Below are 17,814 nucleotides of genomic sequence, written 5' to 3' on the forward strand. Positions count from 1 at the left end.
ACAAATTCTTTGAATGCTTTCACAAAATTTGAACCATTGTCCGTAATAGTTGAGACCAACTGGTCATGCTTTACATTGAACTCTGAATGCATTTCAAATAAAATTTCAGCAACTCTGTCATATGAATGAATTCCTTTAAATCTTCTGCAGGCTAACACAGCACTAACACGCTCTAATGTGAAGTGGTTAATCTGGAAAGTTTGAAATAGAAAAATGTTCATTTTACGTACCTGTGAAGAACAGTTCAAATCGAACAGCAGTTTAGGTATAAATCAAAGATTAGAAGTTGAAAAGAGTGGATTTCAGATTTATTTAAGAAAGAGTAGAAACATATTTCATACCCAATGTGCCGTGACACCCATAAAACTTTTATGCTTTGTTGACCAGCGGGATTTTTTTAAAGGTTTGTTTTAAATTCTCACATAGAAACTCATGATTTTCGCCCAGTTTACGTCCTAAAGAACGCCGGGACATAATTTGGATTGCTGAGTCAAGACCTGGAATTGATGTACACCTACCTTGATTAACTGTGATTAATCTCCACATTTTTCTAAGGCATAGATTATGTTCAAATTACCTTTACAAATTTTGATGAAATTCGCATCTTCTACAGTGGATAAAGGTTTCATACTATTGACCACATAGTTAATAACGTTTTGATCAAATTTTTCCTGTCTTGTAGGTAGGGAAGTACTTCAACCCTGAAAAACATCCAGCTTAGATTGTTTAAGTTTCTTTTCAGTTGGATCATCGTTCTTCCTTTTGAGTCTGATCCCACATATTTTATTTTTTACTTTATATTTTTCATACTCCTCAACAGCGTGACGATGCATTCTCTGAAATAGTGAAATTTTATCGGTTCTGTTAACTAAGTTAAGAGAATATTAGCAAGATTTACGAATAAAACTTTCACTTTCATCATGCCTTACCTTCAAATGTGTTTTAAAGTTCGTAGTTGCCTTCAATGTATCACTTATTACTGTTTCTTTATTTTTACACAGTTGGCACATGGCTTTCACTTTTCCGTGCGATTCTGAAACACATATTTGAAAATATCTTCCATCTAATATAGCTGGTAGTCCAAATAAATCCTCTGAACGCCCTGCACTCTCTTTAGGATTCTCAGAAGTATTAACCCCTTCTAGTTGTTCCATAACTACAACTGCAACAAATTCTTGATCACTATGCCTGTCGTTGCCTCGGTACGGTCAGAGCCACCTAGGCCCGATCGCTTGCGCGTGACGTCACTGAATGTAGTGCTAACGCGAGAGCACGGCAGAGCCGAACCAGCCGTGGTGCTCTCTGCGACGCCCGTCAATGAGAATGTAGCGGGTTCCGAGAAAATGGCTATACGGCTAAATGACAATATTTTTCAATTTGAAATGATAAGTAAATGTTTACGTTGCGTCTAATCCACCTAATAGAATACTTAGATGTTCTCCTGGAAAAACCTATTTTATGTAAGTTTCATTTGCCTTTCACGATATCTTACATTATTATTAACGTTAATCAAAAGTAATCACGCGAAAACTAATATGCTAAATGTAAATGCTCGAATTTCGTAAGCACTGCGAAAATCTACGATACCTATTACCATTTCCGAGAAATTTCATTTATTGAGTTCCGAAATTTATATTTTGATTGGAAACAAATTGAAGACGTAATGCATTGTCGTTGTGAGCTAGAGGTACCACATTCCAAGAGTTTAATCTTAAATAACTTTCTAGACAGGATTTTTACATCTGAAGAGCATTTATTCTTCAACACAAAAAAGTCTCAAAATTCAACAGCATCAGGTGGTGATGTCAAGTTTTTGATTAACCTTGGTTGAAAATAATATACTTTCCTTGGATAGATTTTTTTCTTGCAAGGTAGGAGTTTCCGCAATGTCCTGAATAATTTCATTAATTTTGAGAAAATTCTTCATTTTGATACTGGATTAGACATTGCGTAGCCCCTAGGCCACGAATAGCTTACCCTAGAGCCTGATGAAATAAAACGTTTTTAATGAAAATTGCTGGTGAAACATACGATCATTAACACATTGCTATTATTACGCTCCAAGTCGTCAAAATGCAAGCAAAATTTTACGTATAGTTCAGCATTAGCCACTAAAACGTACCCATACCAAGCATTAAACAACTTTTGCAAATTATTAGGGATGAGCTAAGTCTCAATGCCACTTCAGTAAATGTTTTAATGCATAGTGTTACAGAGCTACTTCAAAAGTATTTTACAAATGTATTTTGTATTTTAGAATTGTAAAATACCAAAAATTTGTATTTGAAATACAAAATACAAGATACATTCAGGCCGTGTATTTGAAATACCAAGCGCAAAATACAAATGTATTTCAAATACGTATTTTAAAATACTTGTATTTGAAATATTGCCCAGCCCTGTCCGCTCCGATATCGCTCCGACATGCTCCGCTCCGCAGCGGAGCACAGCGACCCGGAGCAGCAATGACAATTCGCTCCGCTCCACTGCTGCTCCATGTCCCTGGTTAAGACCATCGAGGCTGCTCTAATCTCGCGTGTTTTCGGCGGGGGGTTTATGCGACCCATTTCCCCCGGATGTAGCCCAATGGGTTGGCCAAGAGATGGCTCTTGGCGCAGGTACCTCCAACAAAGAAGAATTGATCGCTCATAGAAGAAAAATGTATTTTAAAGCTTGTCACATTCACACAAACAGTACGATACAAATAGCACCTGCGTTTCGGGGAACGCTGATCCCAGCAAGAAGAAACTCATGGCTGTTTTGTGTCAAAGGGCAGGCACTCTTATGAGGCGTGTGGCCTGACGTCACTTACGCAATTCCTCAAAACCTGCTCCACTGCTTCATGCGTTTGGGTTTATTTTTTTGATTTAATGTAAAAGTTGAGGACCTTTTGATGCTAATTAGCAGGATGAGTGATAATGATATCGTTTTCCTTTATTGCATTTTTTGCACATTTCCCAGAGCTACTTTTCTGTGGGTTTTTTTTTATAAAAACCCGTTATTAGTTGATTAAGTTGTATGAAAACGTATAACCAGCATGGTTTTTCTTAAAGTTTTAAGTAGACAGTTTGAATTTTTCTCATTCACCTTATACAACTATAATAATTGTGTGTGTGAGCATTAATATTGGCTTCTAATTTAGGCTTTTCTAAGTTTATTATCGCATAAATTCTTTCCGAAAGAATAATGTATTTGGAACCGTACTTATCATTTTTGGAATGTACATTTTATTATGGAAGTCACTTATTCGAGTTTTAGACGCTCGATGTATGGTATCCCGACGTTGGCTGTAAGCAGCATGCACCTAGCACACCCGTGAGAATGGTGCGGGACCAATTTCCTCCCATTGTCGTTTTACGACGCAGCCATTCGCAGCAGTGATGGCGTGGGTGCCCTCAGATCGCGTTCTCAAGGTCAGCCCCGGCGAGAGCCTCGCGACCTTGAGCTATGAGTTGCGCAGGTCTTGCAGGCATGATCCAGAACGACCCTGTCTGCCTTCTGACATGGCACATTCGCGCAGTCCATTTGTCGCGTCCGAGCAGGGGCGGCTCCAGCCAGGGGGCGCGGGGGGCGCGCGCCCCCCCCCCTGGGCGGTGACTGACGGAATTTTTTTGCTGCTTGCAATCTCCTCTTACCTATGCCAGGAAAGGCGAGAATGAAATGATGGCTCGTCACCCATTGTGCTACCAAGTATCAATTTGTGAAGCGAAGCGCGTGTGGCCGAAGTCACCCCATTCTACGGTACATACATTCCTACAGCCAGAAAGAGTTTTTCTCGAAGTTGAGATGTTCCGAATAATTTGTTTCACTATCGGCAGGCGAGTTTATTTTCTTTGTAGAAAATTTCTGCAACACTATATTCCTTAGATGAGCTTGCCAGATATATGATTCGAATTTGAAAGTCTGCAACTCCGACAACAGATTCATCGGTCGTTTCCACTCGTGCGCACGGTCAAGCAGCACAAAGGTGGAGCGCAGGTATCTGTTTTGCTGGCCTGCTGTTTGAAGTTGGAGCACTGTACAATTACGAGCAAAAATTGTTGAAGATTTCCTCTGGCGACACATTCTAAAGTTGAAGACTTTCTCTCTGAAACGGTTGGAGTAATTCATCAATCACACGTGAGCTTGGACAGTTGCATTCGTTTTGGGGTTGTATTCTTTTTTTATGTTATCAAACTGATTTCTCTTTCTTTGTGTACGTGTAGATCTAAATTTATTTGGGGTTGGGTTTTGGGGTTGTATTCTTTTTTTATGTTATCAAACTGATTTCTCTTTCTTTGTGTACATGTAGATCTAATTTATTTGCATAGATGTGCAAAATGGTGAGGTGACTAATAAGGAAGAAGCCTCGGCTAGAAAATGATTCAAAGGAACAAGATTCGACATCTCTTCCCGCGAATTTTTAGAGCATCAAGTAAACGTAATAAAACGATTGTTGATATATTAGGTCATCAAATGACAGGTAACTGCGAGACTAGATGGTTAGAAAGGCATAAATCTATTGTAAATTAATAGACGACTTACTTGATGTTGCCAAAGCTCTCGAAAAAGTGTCAAAGTGGGATGATTATAAAACGGCAACTAAGGCTGCTATTATGGATGGAATAGCATAATGCTATTCTTCGATATTGCAACCGATGTTGCTATAATATAGCGTATTGCAACGCCTATGCTATTTGGTATTACGAAAGGTTGCAATTCGTGTTTTACTACACCGGAAGACGTATTTCTCAGAATAGCATAGGCCCGTTGCTATTTACTATTATGAACGGCGAATTGCAACCGATAGGGTTGCAATAATAATACGCGGTCTTCGATGCCGAGCAATTCGGTATTGCAACCCAGAAAACGTGCGCATTGCGATGTCGAATTGTTTTTCTGAGGTTAAAGTAACCTAATCAAGCATTGAAAAATGGAATAATAGCCAAAAATAAAATGATATCAGCTTTATTTTAATTAAATAATAGTAGCATAAGTGATGAATATTTAACTAGTTAAGTGATTTGGTTAGGAATTAACATTCGAGCTTAATATATGAAGCACAAGCTTGCTTCATCGACAGTACGAAAACAATAACAATTAATGCAAAGAATTACTACCATAAGCCCAAATTTTACGTGTTTTATTCATATTTACAATTCATAATTTTATTTCATCACTTGACTTGCTACTAAAAATATCCTCAATGTAGGCTATCAGGTCGATTCTTGAAAATTTTCAAGCTTGTGTTAACACACTAACTCGCCAAATATATTAATAGTTATAGCTTTCAATGAAAACCATATATTACCATAATAATACCATATACTTTGATCAGCCGTTCATTTCCTCAATTGGACAGTATATACAAATACATGCAACGAGTCGAAATTGTTTTCCCCACTATTCGCTGCCTTCTACAATTAAAACTAAAAATTTACTAAATTATAAACACGGGCAGTCGACTTGAATTACTTGCTTGAAAACAAAGGATTTCTCCGAACACCAATAAAGTTTCCGAACAAATATGATTCACCACAAACGTTTAATGGAATATCCATGCACTACATCATTAATGCAATATATATCATGTGGAATTGAATACAAATTGTTTCCTCTATAGACAAGTAAGTTATTCACACAATTAAGTTTCAGTTTATCGGCACAGTTCAGGGTCTATCGAAAATTTCAGTGAGCACATAATAAAATCAGCTGATACGAAAACAATGATAACTGACACAACAGCACTTTCCACACGATTCACTATTGCTAGATTCACTTTTTCACTGCTGTTCCATCCATCCTCAAATTCACCATCACCTCCCTCTGCTTTTTCCAAATATGCAGCTGAAATATCGATACTATTCCATCATAATACATGAAAGCACAGCTGTGACGTTGCCACCTACTTCATTTCCTAAACAGAGAATGAACACTGAAATTAGGGAGTCATATAATATATAGATAACATTAGAAACTAAAGCTTCTAGTTCATACAGTAAAACGATATCGTCACGAGCAATACAATAAAAGTTGATACATATTAATTCTGATATGCAACAAACAGACTTCGAAGCCTAACACATTTACGAAGAAAATCAAACATATTTAGCTTTCAATGATTATTTCGCATAGCATATATCTCACGGTAAAGGACCGATCGGATATAGGTAAATCATTGAATATTTATGTCCGATAAATCATCATTATAACAACGAAATTATGACCTAACCCACCTGTCTGAAGCCATTGGGAAATTATCACAACCACAACAAACAGCTGATTTCTTAAATGAGATTTTCAAAGCGTATTATATACTTCCAAGGTTTAATATAATTTTTAAATGTAAATAAAGCAATTATTTATAATTTCAAGTCAATATTCCGTAAAATACAGAAAAATATATAAAATATCTTCTCCCTCATTGGTTACGCAAACTGTTCAGAAAGTTTTTCATACGGGAAGAGGCGGAGCTTCCAAATAGCTCGCGCAAGAAATAGCTTGCTGCTATTCCGAACAAAATTATTACTACGCTTCATTCATAATACGGGGTCGTTGCTATAATGACCCGCAGAATAGCATATGCTATTTTTTGCAACGCTTATCCATAATAGCAGCCTAAAGGAAGATGTTCATAGTTATTAATTTGTAATTGTGAATTCATTTGAAATTTATATATTCTGAGTGATGTTTTGAGTGCAATTTATATTTAAAGCAGATATTTGCAAAATGAGACTGTAGATGTTTTTCAAGCTTAAAAATAGTTGACCAAACTTTTGAAGTACTAAAGGATAAGCGGATGGACTCTTATAAAATTTTCTCTGGAATTTTTGCAAAGGCTAAGAAAATTATGGAGGAAATGGACATTCAAATCTGCATTCCACGTGCAGCCAATCGACAAAAGAATCGAGCAAATTACCCGGCTACCAATGATGAAGACGATATAATCGCGTATTGGGAAAAAATAATCTTTATTCCTATCTTAGATTACGTAAATTAGGATATCAAGGACAGATTTGTTGGAGAGTCAATAGAGTGCTTCAAGTTCAATACACTAATCCCAGCTGTTTTCATGGAAATAAAAAATTCGGACTCTTTAGAAAGCATGCTTGAAAAATATATGATAAATATGCACCGTCATTGAAAATAAAAATAAAAGTACAATGTTAACGGAATTACATAATGAGATAACTTTTTTGAAAAAAAATCCCGGAATTTAATGACATGAAACCAATGAACACTGCCATGGAACATGTGTGCACATGATTGTATTTATAAATACTTGATAATAATTTCTGTAATAACTTCGTAAAAATATTTTCCAAGATATTCAAATGAAATGCGGCTAATGATTTTACTGTCGACTTCAGTTGTTTTTCTTGATCAATCATACAGTAGTTCCTGAAATCCAAAAGTTAAATACTTGTGGGTAAAATTGGAATTTAATATATTGAAGAGAAAACTTCATTTCGCCCGCTAAGCACTTTTGTCAAGGGGTATAAAATGCGAACTCGCATCACGTACCGTAGACTACCCTCTATTTATAAATGTTACACTTACGTCTGCTTTTTCTCTCTCAATTTTTGATCTACAGGGATGGGGTTTGCTGCATTTGGTGTGGATTCTCTGTTTTCATGATTTGATCATAATTGAAAGTGCATAAATAATACATGAGTCGTAAATTATACTCACAATTTTCCCATAAAATTGCAGAGCGTTTTTTTTTCTCGCCCTATTTCCCTCAACTCTCCATTGAAATCTACGACTCGAATGCCTATTCAAAGCTTGTGTCTCCCGGTTGGAACGAAAAATATACAGATCATTTGAAATTCCACACGTAAATCGGAAATTACTTTTACAACTTTTTCCATAAAATAACGCGGGCTTTTGCAATTTTCTCGGTGTATTCGGTGCAATACGCTCATTAAAACCAAACAATTTGTACAAATTCCTTCATACTTTCTCAACTATAATGCCGAAACTCTTATCTTATTTTGACGCTTGTATGCCACATCATGAGAGAGAGAGAGAGAGAGAGAGAGAGAGAGAGAGAGAGAGAGTGGGGGGAGGGGTAAGCATCCCGTCGCGCCCCCCCCTCAAGGAAATCCTGGAGCCGCCCCTGCGTCCGAGATAATCGGTCAGATAATTTTAAACTGGATCATTTAATCTTACAAGTCTGTAAATATTTTCTATTTTTGAGCCAATAAATGTTCTGAAAATTACCGTGGGAGAAATATCGATGGATTTCCATACAATTCTTCGAAGCCGAAATTTAAATTTTTATTTCATTCATGAGGTAATATTAAACACTAGCAGTAAGATTTCAAGACGCTATGAAATCGGAGCTGGAAGGTTAAATGCATTAGATTACCTGAATTGCGTTTGCATTTAATTTCCCTTAATGAATTTCACAGTTTTTATTAAGAGAAAGTGGGTGAATCCGTGGGGATGTTTGAAATCGAACAATGAAAACTGCACATTGCTATATTTCGTAAAAATATTAGGGATTGGTGTGTATGGAAAAATGTGGAACACTTAAGTAATTAATTATGGTTTGCCGTTGACTGCTAAAAGTTTGAACCTTGCCTTTTCAGCCGGTGGTTTCCATAGGAGAATGGAGATACTTGAGGAATTGATGAATTGATACTGCGTCACTCTTCCGCCAGTAAAAGAGTTCTTCGCGAAATGATGGCGAGAGATAAATCTAAAAAAAATCTCTTATTTATGAATTTGAATTAAATAGTTTGCTATTAATCGCGCTACGAAGATCAAGAAAGAGAGATCGAGATAAATCGAGAGAGCCATTCTTGATGTGAAGGCTAAGAAAGCGACAGGCGTGGACAATACATCGTGCAAGATTCTGAAGAATCTAGGGAGAGAGGGTGATAAAAGTTTTTTTCGAATTAGTGCGCAGGGTCTATGAGGATTTCCGGATGATGGCCAGAGGATTTCATGAAAACGGTTCTAATTCCGCTACCAAAAAATAAGAAAGCTTTATAATGCGCAGATTTTAGGACTATTAGCCTAATATCGCGCACGGCGAAAGTGGTACTGAGGATATTAAACAGACCAATGGAGGCGAGGGCAAACGAGCATATGGGCGAAGATAAGTTTGGTTTCAGAGAAGAAGAGTCAACTCGAGATGCAATAGCTGTAATGAGGAATCTAGTGGAGAAAAAACTAGAATATGACCAGGACGTGTATGCGTGCTTCGTGGATTTTGAAGAGTCATTTGATAGAGTGAATTTGGATATCCTCAAGAAAATAGGTTTAGATTGGAGAGATAAACGACTCATTCGTAAACTGTGTATGGCTCAAACTGCGCAATTGAGGGTAGCGGACGGAGAATCTGGGTGGGCAAGCATTGGCCGAGGAGTGAGGCTAGGCTGTCCACTATCGCCGCTGCTTTTTAACGTGTATGCGGAGGAGATCCTAAGAGAAGCGTGGGATGAGTTGGAATCCGGTGTTAAAGAGGAGGGAATGATTTTCATGGCTTCATGACTTGATAATTATAGAAACAAATATATACTAAGTATAACCATACAAACACTACCACTGCCGACAGAAAACTTTCTATACTCACTGACCATCGGCGACCAAACACATTGTTGGAAATTACTATTATCTTTCGTGTGAGAACTTCGAGCTTTCGTTGTAATTACTTCACAGGATGAAGACGGTAATAAAAAACTATGTTCATATATATAGTCTGACATTTCCTATTCGCAAAGACTACCGTGTTCTACCACGTTCAAAGGCTAGTAATAAACCGCTAAGGATATTACAGACAAAATGTTTAAAATTTACGTGAAAAGCTCCACGAAAGAACTGTTTACCCTATGTATACCCTATGTTAACTTTATGTGGCGGAGCCTTAAGAAATTCATACCCTTCACAAAATGAAAAGTAATTCTAATTGACAGGTCAAAGAAAGAGGCGAATCCATGAAATACCTTTAACATAATGGTTAAAAATCTATCCACCTGTAATAGCTAAGCGACGGTAGACGTAATTATTAAAATTGACCGCTCTCGCAGGACCCTTTACAGTTGCACGCCACGAGGTAATGGAGGAGGTAAATGTAATAATATCCATGATGTTGGCAGCAGTCGCGAGAGTGTGCAGTTGGGTGCGTGGGCCCGCATCACGGTGGCGGTGGCTGCTTTCATCAGGCGTTCGGGTGGGAAGTCTTGCTTGGCGCACGTTGGGGTCAAGCTTGCAAAACCAAGTTTGACGCGGTAGAGGGAAAGCAAGCTTGGCGTAAGGTTACATTCTATGTGGGCAACATCATTCTTACATCGAAACCAGAGTCGATAGTATTTAACACCACTGAGGAGGCGAAAAGTATCTTGCTTTCTAAAACGCTTGTTTTTGAGAAAATAAATTTCTCTGGTCAATTAATTTATCGAATAGCCTGGGAATAGGGGCTGGAAAATCGATTTCGATTTAATCGAAGTCGAACTTTCGTTCTGAAAAGACTATTTAATCGATTCTAGCCGAATGGTTTTCGACTTTTAACTTTATAAAGTATTTAAATTGTGCCGCCTCACTTTACCCCAAGCCGCGCTATTTCAATATTTTGCTTTATTGTGACCGTTTTCTCGAAAAATCACTCCAGACAACTCACCTTATTCCCACATACCATTCCCATACACATACATATTAAATAGATACCCACAGTCTGAATATCGACGTAGGCCACGAGGTCTCGATCGCAATGTAAGATATGCTGCGTGCGTTGGCTATTAGGTATGCGTTTTGTTTGATTCGCGCTCCTTTTGTTGCGTTTGTATCGTGCCGATCAGTGAGCGGTTTGCCACCGTTTGCATCAGTCATTCCTCCTTCTTATTGCTTTTTATTAGTATTTTAGCTCGTAAAAATTAGTTACAACACCTTCGCTAGCTAAGCGCTCAAAGTGTCGCCAGAGCTTGACATGCTGTGGCCGACTAGTATTTTGATAGTCATTCGAGGAAGGTGCAAAATATTGATGTTTGTGTTAGTGTGCTTAAAACTATTAGTTGCAAGCAGTGAAGATGATTATAATCCTGAGAAAGAAATGGACGTGGGTAGTGATTCTGCTGCAGCAACATCAAGCATTTCCCTTACCCCATCATCGCCAGGATTAGATGAGGAAATGGTACGAAGTTTAACTCGTAAGCTTCCACGGATGCACTCTTGGCTATTTCTTTTTTCGGCATTCATTCCATGTTTGTTGAAATAGTATTACAATATATCGCTACCCCTTGTGATTTCTTGGTGAGCTTATCTGATTGTCTCCCTCGTTGCTTCATACGCTGGAGTGCTCCCCATCATTGCCTGGCATTTGATTAGGCCCATGTAAAATTTTTCCCCAATCTATTGCCGTCTTTATGGTTCATTGGTCTGTTCTCTATTTCTGTAGCCAGACTGATTAGCATGAATTAGTCGGCAGGAGAGCTAACGAAATATTGTTATGGTATCTAAACAAACGCGGAATGAATTCCGGAAAAAGAAATAGTCACAATGTACGGAAATTTGATAACTAATGAAATTTTCAGAATGATTGAGGAGAGGACAATACTTGAGGATCAGGGTAAATAGTATTGTCTGCCTTGTCAAATTCAATTTTTTTGATAGTGAGGCAGGTTCTGTAAATGAATATTTTTCTACATTGATCCTATACTGCCAATCAAGCCGGACTACGCGGAGAAAAACTGGTTCAAGATATTCATAAAATTGTTAGAAATTATCTATTTAATTACCTAACTTATATATCTTACAATTTATCCATGTCGCATAAACAATAGACTCGAGTTAATTTTTTAATTGTGATGGTTTAAAATTACAAAAGTTTGTCTGTTCTTCTATTATCATGATTCATATCACATCTGTTTGCTTAGCTTATAAAAACTGTTTTGAGGAGCAATAAATACATGGTAACTATAAGTGTAAATAAGAGAAAGGTATAGCCTTCATCATGCGCTAAGTTGGAAGAGAGAGTCGTTGTAAATAATGTTTTTGATTTTCAAAGAGAAATTACGTTGATGTCATGCTACTTACGGGGTAGTAAAATATTCTTACTTTAATCATCAGTGAATCGAGATTGTAGTTCGGATACTAAAAGAAATTCAAAATAGATTATCATGTTTAAAAACTCCACGGAAGAGGGTTTATAATTTCCAAGTCGTATACTTCTTCCGCATGTCCTGATTTCGGATGGCCGCTCATTTTTTAGCCTATGGAACCGAGGAGAAATCAATACGATTGTTATTCTCAAAGTTAACTCTTGTCAAATTAGATTTTTTCGCACATAGCACTTGTCTGATATAAGTAAATAATTTCCAGGATTTGCATGCTATGAAGGGAGATACTGCGGAATATGCGATTGCCTCCTTCATTACGAGAGCGTTAATTAAAAGGTAGGAATTTGGGAGAGCGGGGAAAAATGAATCCACCTGCTGTTGCATTGGAATATTTGCTGCCCATCTAAAGAGCTAGGAAAATATTATGAAATGCTTATAGAAAGCTGTTGAGCAAAAAGCACTGGGAATTCAGTTGCATTTCAGGTGGCCACAATGCGGGTGATAACCGAGTCGTCAAAAATTAACGCCTAATTTGTTAACAGAACTGTCCAACTGCGGCGTTGCGTTGTCCAAATCTTCCCAATTTTTAACGTAAGACAAGGAACTCTTTTCATCTGGCGCTGGTCAGTTTTCATGTTTGTTTAATATTTAGTTTGTGAAAAGTTTCAAATATATTGGCGCTGCGTTGTTTATTAATGTTTGTTTAGCTGCATTTCACCCGTAAATGTTTTTCCCGCTCCGCGTGCCATCGCAAAACATGAAAAACGCGTTGTCCCCGGAGTTTAAATCTTTAAAATAGTATACTGTATAAATAAGGTATTCAGTATTCAGTTTTTATCTCTAGTTGTTTCTTTTGACCCATATTTTGCATATTGTAACAGCTTATCCGAATTCCAGCGCGCAGTTACTTTACTATTGAAAAATATCGACTACGATTTCGAATCATTTGAGCAAATAGTCCAATTTTTAGACAATCGATTTTTTAAACCAAAATCCAAAGTTGATTGATCGAAAATCGATTCTGAATAAAATTTCCAATTTCGAGTCGGGAAAGGTTATTTAAAGTCACTAGTTGATGTACATCTGCGAGTAAAAGGAGAAGCATTTATTACACCACGAAGCGCATAATGACTATGGAATTTCGGAAATTAGGTCACCATAAAATTCCTGATTCCTAATATTTGTATTGGGTCTACCATGACTGGCAGCTAGGATGAAGTGTATGCTTGTGATGAATATGAATATAATTTCATGTATTTTTCTGCAGTACTGATTCTGAGGTAAGGATTGTCTGGGTGAGTACCATGAGGCTTTTCATAAGAAACCTTTTTAGAACTGATGATTTTTTCGGGCAAATTTCGGAATCAAAAATATTAACCAGTATTAAAGCCGTGTTCGTGGAAAGCGAATGCTTGGAATAAGATGGAACAGACCGTATTTTAGTTTTCATATGGTTTGACCATCATAGTATTCCCATCATTTGGTATTAACCTCGCGAGGATGAGCGTAATTTGTAATCTTCTGGGGCGATTAATTCTTTATTTTACAGTTAATGTGCTTTAGTTGTATACAATAGGTGAACATATGATCGACTGGCGTGAGCGCGATCCGTCCTCATGCATCTGCAATTTGTTTGACATAAATTATAATAAAAAATTCAATTTTTCTAGAGAACAACGGATTCCTTTATGTTTTATTCTCATGTTTTAGATGGACCAGGATATCCTAAAATATCTCTTAATCTAATCTTGCATGAATATACTTCTAATGATTACAAACCGTTTGCATATTTCATTCTTTTACGCTTTTGTATTTGTGTTATAGTTTCGGGTTACATGGAGTGATGCACGCTTTGTGGCGGCTTAAAACTTCTGCACCAGATGTGAGTTTAACAGTTCATTTTGATGAACCGTTCAATTTGCTTCTATTCAGTAAAAGTAACAGTTCAAAATATCTGTTCCTGGCGAGCATTTAGGGTCTTTCAGGTAGAAAATACTGTTTATTGGGCGTTTAAAGTGTATGCAAGCTTATTGTGGTATCATATAGCTTGTTCAGTATGTTATATTAATTTCAAGCAAATTTCTGTCCTTAGCCTTTACCTAGTTATCCGTGTGTAGGAAAATATCTGCTATCCACTTGTTTAAATTAGTCAGAATTAGTATGTGTCAACTCAGCGCAGATTTTATTCGCGTATTTAGTATGAGAAAAGGTTTTAAATGCTCATCTTATGAAAAACTTAGACTTTTGCTAAATTTTCTTTAGAAATATTTTGAGTATGAACATCAGTTTTTAATCTCTCTTTTAGACTCCTCGGTAAGATATCAAGTTTGTCTCCTCGTTACAGCTTGTTTCAGGTATCTATCCACTCTAACGATGAGATTAATAGGCAAAAATAGCACGCGTAAGACGGTGAGAAATAATCAGTTTCATTGCTAAATTAGTTCTTTTGGTAGAATGTAAAAAGATCGTAAAATATGCTACAGCCAGGGAAATCTGTAACACATTAAAGCATTAAATATGGAAAATAAATGAATAGTTAACGCTTTGAGGTGTATTTATTTATGTGCCAATAAGGTAAGTGGGGACAATACAAAACTAAATGTCGCGACGTGAATCACCTAATGTTAACAGATAAAATCGCCGTAGATAACATATTTTTTCTATTCTTCGAAAATGATGAACATGTGTATCCGTAGATTTACTCCGGTAGAGTACGAAGTCCTTCCCCTTCGATGTCTAATTACGCTATCAACAAGTAATTTGAGGAAAGTTGTAAAGAATGATCGCAGGCTTTCCCGGCGTTTATAATTGTTGAAGGTTCCTCGGGATTTCCACCGGGTCAGGTTCTCCAACTCCATCTCGGCCGACGTTTCGATGAAAGAGTTGTCCATCGTCATCATGCCCTGAGTTGGAGAACCTGACCCGGTGGAAATCCCGAGTAACCTTCCAAGGAAAGTTGTAGCCGAATTTGTGTTTCCCAAAATCATCTGTGCAGGCGTCTTAAGACAACGCTGGGTAAAATATAGATTAACCCAGTTAAAAGTTAATACCATCACGAATAATTCCATGAAAAAATAAATAGTAGATATATTACAATTTAAAAATTTCTGTTTAACTTGTCCGTTTACTGAAACAGATTTTTTGCATTAATATAAGTAATCAATTTAAAGTTTTAGCCCAGGGTTTACATTAACTTTAGCCATATCAAAAATTACGAATTAAATTGACCCGCGAAGCTGAACCATCGCATCCTGTTCATCGAACGTAAATGTTCAAATGAACGCTAAGTCAAAATGAACATGTAGAGGAAACGAACAGCCTGGGGAAACGAAAAGCTTCAGAAAAATGAACACCCGTTCAAAAGATTTGGGCGTTCGAACCGTTGCTGGAGTTAGCTGCAGTTCAAATACCTCTTGGTGAGCATACCTGTCGAACCGAATGCGTTACACGTGTACAGTGCCCACATTAAAAGTGAACAGGGAGTTTTAGAGAACTGTTTATTTTCGAAACGGCCCATTTCAGTGAACAGAAGTTTTGGCAGCTCCGTTCTTTTTGACCCATCTCTACCATTTCCATTCCCATTTCCAAATATCATTACTTTGCCCTCTCTAGTTTTTTGTTTGTAGCGGTCTTTAATAACGCAAACAATGGAATGTACACATGTATTTTTTATGTTTTATGTGGGTCAATTATTTTGCATTATGAGTTGCAGCATTTATCCTTTGTAGAATTAAATGTATTTGTAAGGTTAGCTATGTTAGCTATGATTTCTAATTTGATTTTGATTAATGCTCTCCCACAGGGTAGCGGCGAAGATTAGTGCCTTTGAAGAATTTGGCGATACTTGGACTTGTCTTTGAGTGGGTACGTATTAATGTATTGAGAAATTTAATTATTTTGCGTTATAAATGCTGGATTTTACCGATTTCATTTCCCGAAATAATGAAAGAAATCCTCAACATGCATTATATGCAAACGCACTCCATGTCATGCTCCTCCAATGTATCGTATTTTTTATTATTGTAAACTGATAAATTTTATGGCCTAAGCATTTTCAGTCATTGTTTGCGGCGATAGAATCATTGCGATAAGATCGAGGTTTCTCGAAGCTAGCCTGAACGAAAAAACTCAATAAATATTTCCTCGTTGTAACAGTTGGCCCAGACATCGAATGGAAGTATTTCTGGCTCTCGTGCAGATCCTTTTCCTCCTCATTTTAATCTTGGGAGATACAGAGATGCAATTGTAATATGCTTTTGTGCGCCATCTATCTTCGGTCCTCTTTTCCTGAGCTAAGCGCTCCAGAAAGGAGTTCGATAGTTTGAATGTTCAGTCTTATCCCTGTGCGTCCGAGTAATTATTAATACAACGGCAATTCATTGCCATCTATATTTGAATATTTTCAATGATGAAGTCTCTCTCATGTATCACAAATCTAGCGTTTAACTCGTTTAGCGGTGTTGAAGGTGGTCAGTTGTTTGGAATTATAAACGTATCTACACGGTTCTTTGTTCTCCTCTCTCTGTGTCAATGCTTTCGCGTCATTTTCGAGAGGTTTGTGACGCATATGACGCAGTATTTTCATTCTTAACGGAGGGAAAATCCCACCGAGTGCGAATCCCACGGCGATCAATTTCATTTTCAGGTTGCGCAATTTTTTTTTCTCGAATAAGTGGATGTTTAAGGTTTTCTCATGGAGCATAGTTCCTTCAATCAATATGTTAGCTATCATTCATACAGGCGCGTACCATTGGGGGAGGGGTTCAAAATTAACATTGAAAACCAGAAGACAAATACTTGCTCTTAATTTTAAAATTGTCGCTAGCATAGTTCTTGTATTACTTGCCTCACGAGAAAAAAGGAAAAACTGTGCCATACGTAATTGGTCATAGGCTCTGCTTGTCATCACGATAAATCACCGTATTTTAAGACTTAGACTAATGAAGATCATTCTCGAATATGGTTATAATTTTCGCTTAGATAGTTATCGATCCGTTTTCTATATTTGTCACTAACAGACCGAGAAAGTCTCTTGAAATGTTGATCAGTGGAGAGACTTGTCGTCATGTCTTTTCATTAATAAAATTTACTCTGAGTTTGACTTGTCACAAACTTGCACACAAATTTTACCTTTGTTAACGTTATCACATCTTAATAAATATTGACTCAATGTGGTCGCCGTATGCTTGAAAGCCATGGTTATTCCCCATTTTTGAAAAAATTGACAGTCTTCCAATTGGTGCAACCGCACTATGCATGACTGGAATGCTGTTTTAAAACATTCTTAACTTCAAAATTTATACAGCCGTTATTGATTTTTTTATCTAGATTTTTTTATAAAATAATATAATCAATAATAAATGAGGCCTGTGAATTTTCTTTTTTATTTTTAGCTAGTGTCATTGAAATTTTTAGAATCCAGGAAACGAAATTCAATGCACGGCACTTAGGTGACAGACGCGGCCCTTAGAGACGTTTGAAAGTCACAAGTCTGAGTCGGCATTTGCACGGACGTTTATTGGGTCGATTCCAGAAGTACATTATTTTTAATCTCTACACCCTGAACTACCTTTCCAAAAATGTATAATAAAATTCAGAAATCGAAAATGATCTACCCCATCATATTCGGGGACATCGGAGTCGAAGCTACCATTGCAATATGCCAGTTTCTCCTGAGAAAGTTCCCGAAGTTCCCGGAGCATTTTCGTCTCCCTCGTTCCCGAAAATCTATCCATAATGATAGGAAGTTTTTTTTAATGTTCAACGTGACTGG

The 17,814-nt window shown here is 37.2% G+C and overlaps 1 protein-coding gene across 3 annotated transcripts in view; it reads left to right on the top strand.

Annotated features, from left to right (window-relative positions):
• The window catches only part of LOC124171680 (protein GDAP2 homolog), a 424,204-nt gene that overhangs the window by 77,404 nt on the left and 328,986 nt on the right, over window positions 1-17,814 (top strand). For 2 of the 3 annotated variants that reach the window (XM_046550917.1, XM_046550914.1), the window contains exon 2: window positions 15,844-15,905. The gene's annotated coding sequence lies outside the window, so the exon portion shown is untranslated. Of the gene's footprint in view, window positions 1-13,865; window positions 13,924-15,843; window positions 15,906-17,814 lie in introns of all 3 variants that reach the window. The other variant, XM_046550918.1, reaches the window with a different exon arrangement.

This window comes from Ischnura elegans, chromosome X (assembly GCF_921293095.1).
Source record: "Ischnura elegans chromosome X, ioIscEleg1.1, whole genome shotgun sequence".
NCBI classification, from domain to species: Eukaryota; Metazoa; Arthropoda; class Insecta; order Odonata; family Coenagrionidae; genus Ischnura; species Ischnura elegans.